Below are 5,982 nucleotides of genomic sequence, written 5' to 3' on the forward strand. Positions count from 1 at the left end.
TGTGGTTATGAGAAAAACAAACTGTCTGAAAGATGATTAAAGTCCCACTTCTGCTATATTTTTATCTATTGTAAAATCGTTCCCAGTGGTCTTTTAATTATGATTTTGCTGTTTATAGCCAAGATCAAAAAGCCTGTGTTGTTTTTTTAAGACACGTTGTCAGCAGAAGAGTTGATCAGAAATTTGCCTCTGAGATGTGGGTGAGACTGCTGGCGTGGAAGTAACACTCTGATATCCCATCATCCCTTTGTTTACACTCTTTCCCGCTAGCTTATAGCCCCACACAACCCCAACCTAACATAGCAAAAATGGCGAGTGGTACCAGAGCTATCTAGTTTTGAGCCAGATGCCAGCTTGGACGAGGGAAATGAAGATGTACTAGTTGTCTGCAAGTGCATGCATCAGACTGAAGCACAGCAGAGAGACTTTGACCCACCCATTTCAGTTGCTGCGTCACAACTGAGAGCTTTTTCAAACAGCAGGTTTTTACCTGATCCTTATCCATCACCACTTGTAAAAAAGATTTACACAGAAATACAGTTGTAATCTTAAATTATTTTATATAAGTCCTCCATCATGAGAAAATGCTACAAGAGTATATGTTGAAAACACAAAAAACACAATTTTCTTTGGAGTGGGTCTTAAAATAAATACATTATAATTTAGAGTAAACGTCATTTTTGACAGTTTTGGTGATTTTTACTGATTTTTGAAGTAGGGTTATGTTTTACAACTTTTCATTATTTTGCTGTTGAGCTGACTCACAATGAAAGGGTGGCTTTCTCTAGCAATCAAATATATTTCTGCTGAGATACTGAGGTTTTATCATTTTATTTCATCTTTTATCATTTTATTTCAGCAACATCATGTTGGACAGCCAGCCACAAAAACCTCATTTCATTTTTTGACCTCTGCCTCAGCTCATAAACTTGGAATCAAACAACACTGAGCTTAAAATTCAGCCTTTTCTCAAACAAATGGAAACTAAAATAAAGTTCAAAATTCAAAAAATACTACTGACGAGCTTGAGATGTTTTCTTTGATCATTGTTTTCATTCCTACCTTTCATTTAATCCTTAAAAAGAAAAAGGGAAAGCAATGAAATTTGAAATTAGACTGCAAAATCAAGATAAACATTGTAATTGCTTTAAAAGTAAATGTTAGTCCCTCAAGCAGGAACTCCAGTTTTCAACAGAGGCTTAAATTGAATCCTAATTAACTCTGTTAGTTGATGTTTCTTATTTGTGCAGTCCTTCGGGACGTATTTGGTTATAGCAGTACTTTATAAAAACACTGAATTGCATTGAATATTCTTTCATTTCATTTCAAACCTTGTCAGTGTTTCCTCATGTTTCTTTTTTGCAGTTACTAAAATCGGGCAAATCTGTTTTTTTTTCTGTTTTTTTAGAAGTCAGACCTTTACGGTGTAGGTAATCTTTGCATACAGCAACTTTTGACCTCTAGTATTATTGTCAACAACTGTAATTAGTTAAAAGCTGATAAAGAAACTGATATTTTTGCTGGTTATAAGGGACCCTTTTATGTTTGTTTTTATCGTGTTGTATTCAGCTAAGGTGCAAGTCAGTCTCTGTAATTTCCTGGGACATGAATATTAAAAAACCTAAATCCCAGACTCCCAGTTAATGAATTGTATAAATAAAATCAGTCACCAAAGGGAAGTAGGAAAACTCCAAGGTAGGATTTGTCACTTACAGGGAGACTGTTATAATGAATCAGACACTGAAATCCCCATGAGCTCTGATCGAGTCCCAGAGGAACCAGTTCGGAGCTTGTTTCTCAATATTTGCTGACTATCTGCCACGTAACGATAGTAAAATTATATCATCAACCTGCTGCAAATTTAGACTTGATTTTCTGCTACAGATCCATTTAAATCAGGTCCGATGCTTTGTGTTATTAGCACCATAGACGTTGGAAAAACCCAAAAGTCGTACTATTACCCTCTTCTGTTCATCATGTGTTGGTGGCATCAGACACAGGCGAGGGTTACACAATGTGAAAAACATCTCAATGGTGCAGTATCAGGCAAAACTCCTCACTGATAAGACTGATAAGATTCATAAAACAATCACGCTGCTAACAAGAGCTCGGACGACTGTTGCATTCATAAAAACTGCAACAAGGGACAGGGAGATTTCATTCATGTTACAGCCCCATTCAAAAATGATTACCCCTGGAGGTGTTTACCAACCAACCAAAGAGCAAGGTGCTCTTTTTAAGGTCAACCCAGGTATTGTGGGGACCAGAATGTGGTCAGCGTAAAACAGAAGTTTAAAGATATTCATAGTGTTTTTGCTTGTTCAGGTGTTTCAAAATAAAAATAAAAATTTTGTTTTTTGCTCTACATCCTACATCTTTAAGGTTGCACGGTGGCGCAGTGGTTAGGACTCTCACCTCGCCACACCAAAGCTTCAAATCCCAGCTGGGTCTTTTCTGTGTGGTGTTTGCATGTTCTCCTCATGCATATATAGGTTTTCTCAAGGCACTCTGATTTCTTCCCACAGTCCAAAATCCTTCTTCATAGATGGATAAGTGTCGCAAAATTTATTGTGTTGAAGATATTGTTATCATTAATACCCCAAATTTGCCTCAATTGTTCAAGTGAGTACAGTCATTTCTGCCAAAAACCATGACATAAACAGAAGCCATGAAACCTGATTTCAAGGCTTTTTCCTTGTCCAGGTGTGTTCATTCCCTCTCTCAATCGGTTCAAAGTCAAATCAACTCATAAATATTTTATTGGTTCTCAGAGGATCAAGGCCAATATTCAAATGAGGTATTTCCTTTCTTTTTGTGTGAGACTATTTTTGACTAAAATGATAGAAATTGTGTGTCAATGCTGTTAAATATTATTATCATCACACCAGATTTCAAGATAAAATTAATGTGCTTTCAGGATTACACAGTTTCTTTTGTAACTTTGAACTTTTTTTTTTTAGTCTTCCCATTTAAATAAATGGAAAACTTTATTAAGTAAATAAAGTTTGAAGCTCTGTTGGGCCCACCCATGGTCCCTTACATGCAAAAAAGCAGAACACTTTTATGTCAAATAGAAACAAAACAACTGATTTAAAAAAAAAATTAATCCATATCTCTATAGTTGCCAAGATCAATAAACTAAGCAATAAACATCCCAAAATTTTAGAAAACTACAAATGTTTATTTTAGGTGCAAAGTTAGACTTTTTAACATGCAAGTTAATGAAGAATCCCTATAGAAACCTGCCTCTAGTGGCTATATGAAGAACTGAAACATTTGAGTCTTCTGGGTATTTCTTTAGCAATGGAATGCTGTGGCCTGGTTAATAAACAACCCAATCTCTGGTTTGTCTGCTAGAAGAGGACGGAGCAGATTGCAGAGCTTTAGTTGCTGTTGCATCTGTTGGAGGTGAAACTTTTCCAGTGTCTTCATTTATTCATGAGCTTGCTCCTGCTCGCTGATAAGTGCTTCATAAAGCCTTCACCGGTGGGCAGAGAACGGGGACAAGGCGCATCTGTGGAGCAAACAAGCAGCGTCTAACTACAGCCATCATGAAGAAGCAGCTGTGGTCACTCGCCTGCATGTTTCTTCCTTTTGCAGGATTTCTGTTGACATGCATCGGAGCTTACCTGCTGTCTATGCAAAATGTGAATGACTTCCTTTGGAGATCTATCATTATTTATATTATGATCGCCATTGGCTTGCTGTCCATGATTTTTGGGGTCTTCCTGAGCCTCTGCCACAGCATGAAGAGCAAATTATACCAAAGAAGGCATGTGGAGCAAATGCATGTCTTTACTGTACACAGGTGAGGCATTTGGGAAATTTTTGTGAGATTTTATAAAATGTTTATTAGAAAATAAGTGATGCAATTTAAGAAAAAAAATGAAGAGTACACTTAAATATTTATAAATCTGAATAAAAGCTAAAAAGTGTCCAAATTTCTTCTTCTCTACAGGCCAAGCACCTTTCCTCCATTATACGAAGAGTGTCAGGGAAGCCAGGACTTCTCTGTCTGTACGCCTCAGGTGGTTGTCCCAACCGATGGAATGTACATGTCGATGAGTCTGGCTCCTCCATTGTACAGCCAGAATAATTCAGAGATTACAGACCCCTCTTGGTGCTGGGAACAGCCTCCTCCATACAGTCAGGCTGTAGAAATGCAGCAAGGACAGGGACACCAGGGAGAGCAGGAGGAGGCCGCATCTGCACACTGACACAACCCATTCTGTTTTCCAGTTGAAGGAATAGAGACTTTTAGATTAAAAAAAAAAAAACTCCTGAAAAACTGGACTTTTCTTGTGTTGTTAAACTGCAAAGAGCTGGAGCAGCGATGAAGATGCATCCTTTATTCATGGACAGAGAAGACCTGGTGTTCAGTCTTCAGCCTGGTTCAAACATGTTACTGAAATGTTGTTTTCCTGAGAAAAGTGTAAGATCGAGTTTTGAAAACTGTTGGGTAATTTGTCAAGCAACCAATTCCGTGTTAATCTAAGGACAACTTTTTCTGTAATTGAAGATAAGCTTTCTACATGGCAAAAAGGAAAAAAAAAACTCTGATACACTGCAAAAACCTCATTTAATCATTGGTGGATTTACTTCAAATAAGTCAATAAATAAATCTGCCAATGGTGTTAAAAAAAGATCTTACAAAGAATTCTTATTTTAAGAAAAACATTCGAGTCACTAAATAACTCTTAACTAAGATTATTTTGCTATTGAAAAACTTTCTTAATAAGATTATTTATCTAGCAAGGCCAAAATTAAGACACATTTTCTTTAAACAATGGTCTTTTTACTTTCTTAAAATTCAGTTTTTGCAGTGTACAATTTGAAAAAAATCTTTCCTCCATAACATGGCTGCACTTTACCATGGAACAAAAAACAATTACCTATTACATATTGAACAATCATTCTATTTACAAATATTTAAAACGCAAAAAGGCGAAAATTGTACTTTTTTCTGCTCATCTTAAGCAAGGATTTGTTTAAGCAAGTGTTTTAAATTTAGTGCATTATTTATGTTTATTTTCAAAGTCAAAGTGAAAAATTTCTAAAGACACTGTAAGATAAGTTCAAATTATATCCTTAATAAAAAATACCTCAAAGGTGATTATGTTCACGGCTGGGTTGTTTATGAAAAAGTTTTGACATGTGGAAAGATCTGGCGTGCACAAAAATCCTCAAAATGAATGGTTTTTACCTTCTATTGATCTATATAATATTATGTATGTTTTTAATCCTTTTAATTTAAAAGATAATTAAAGCAATCTATCTTTCATTGTCTACAATTTCTGGACTTTTCCAGTAGCCAACTTAACTCTATCGCCTTGTTGTCCCTGTTCTTGCTGCTCACATGTGATGTTTCACAACACACTCACTTTCCTCTAGACTTTTATCTTTTTCCTTATCTTTCCTTTAGACTTCAGACCACACAGCTATGTTTTAGACAGTTCCCCAGCAAAATCATTGCTGCCGTCTTGACATTTTTGACATTTGCAGGTTAATCATTTTTAGGCACATTCCTGTAAAATGTGCCTGTTGATGAAAACAGCGGAAAACACATCAAACTCCTCATGTGTTTCACATACCTTTATGTGTCTTGTTAGCAACCCATTCCAAAGTGTTAAAGAGTTATACATAACTTGCAGCATCATAGGACTTTTGAATGGGGCAATAACCAATAAAAGCTGATGGTTAACGTCTGTCTGACTCGAGTGAACACATCCTTGTGGATATCCACAGCCATATCCTCTGCTCATTATGACAGCAGTCGGTGTGTTTATGGGTTTCTGCTCTCTGCATCTCTTTCAGGTCATAACAACCCCGGTCGTCTTATCTCCTCAAAACAGCTTTAAATGCTTTCCTGCTTGGCTCAAAAGTAGGTGCTGTTCAGCCTGGGTCTGATATGTTATCACTGCCAAAGTGTAACTTCCAATATTTTGCTTTGATTTGACTGATTTGATCCAAGAAAACAAGAAC

General features: G+C 36.4%; 1 non-coding gene across 1 annotated transcript; it reads left to right on the forward strand.

Moving 5' to 3' along the window:
- Nucleotides 1–3,355: 3,355 nt before the first annotated feature.
- On the forward strand, nt 3,356–5,279 carry LOC110015609 (uncharacterized). Its single transcript, XR_013658182.1, has 2 exons — nt 3,356–3,808; nt 3,959–5,279. It is a non-coding gene; the product is annotated as an uncharacterized LOC110015609 (transcript).
- The last annotated feature ends 703 nt before the right edge of the window (nt 5,280–5,982 follow it).

This window comes from Oryzias latipes, chromosome 9, assembly GCF_053564925.1.
Source record: "Oryzias latipes strain Hd-rR chromosome 9, Olatipes_Hd-rR_3.1".
Taxonomy (NCBI): domain Eukaryota; kingdom Metazoa; phylum Chordata; class Actinopteri; order Beloniformes; family Adrianichthyidae; genus Oryzias; species Oryzias latipes.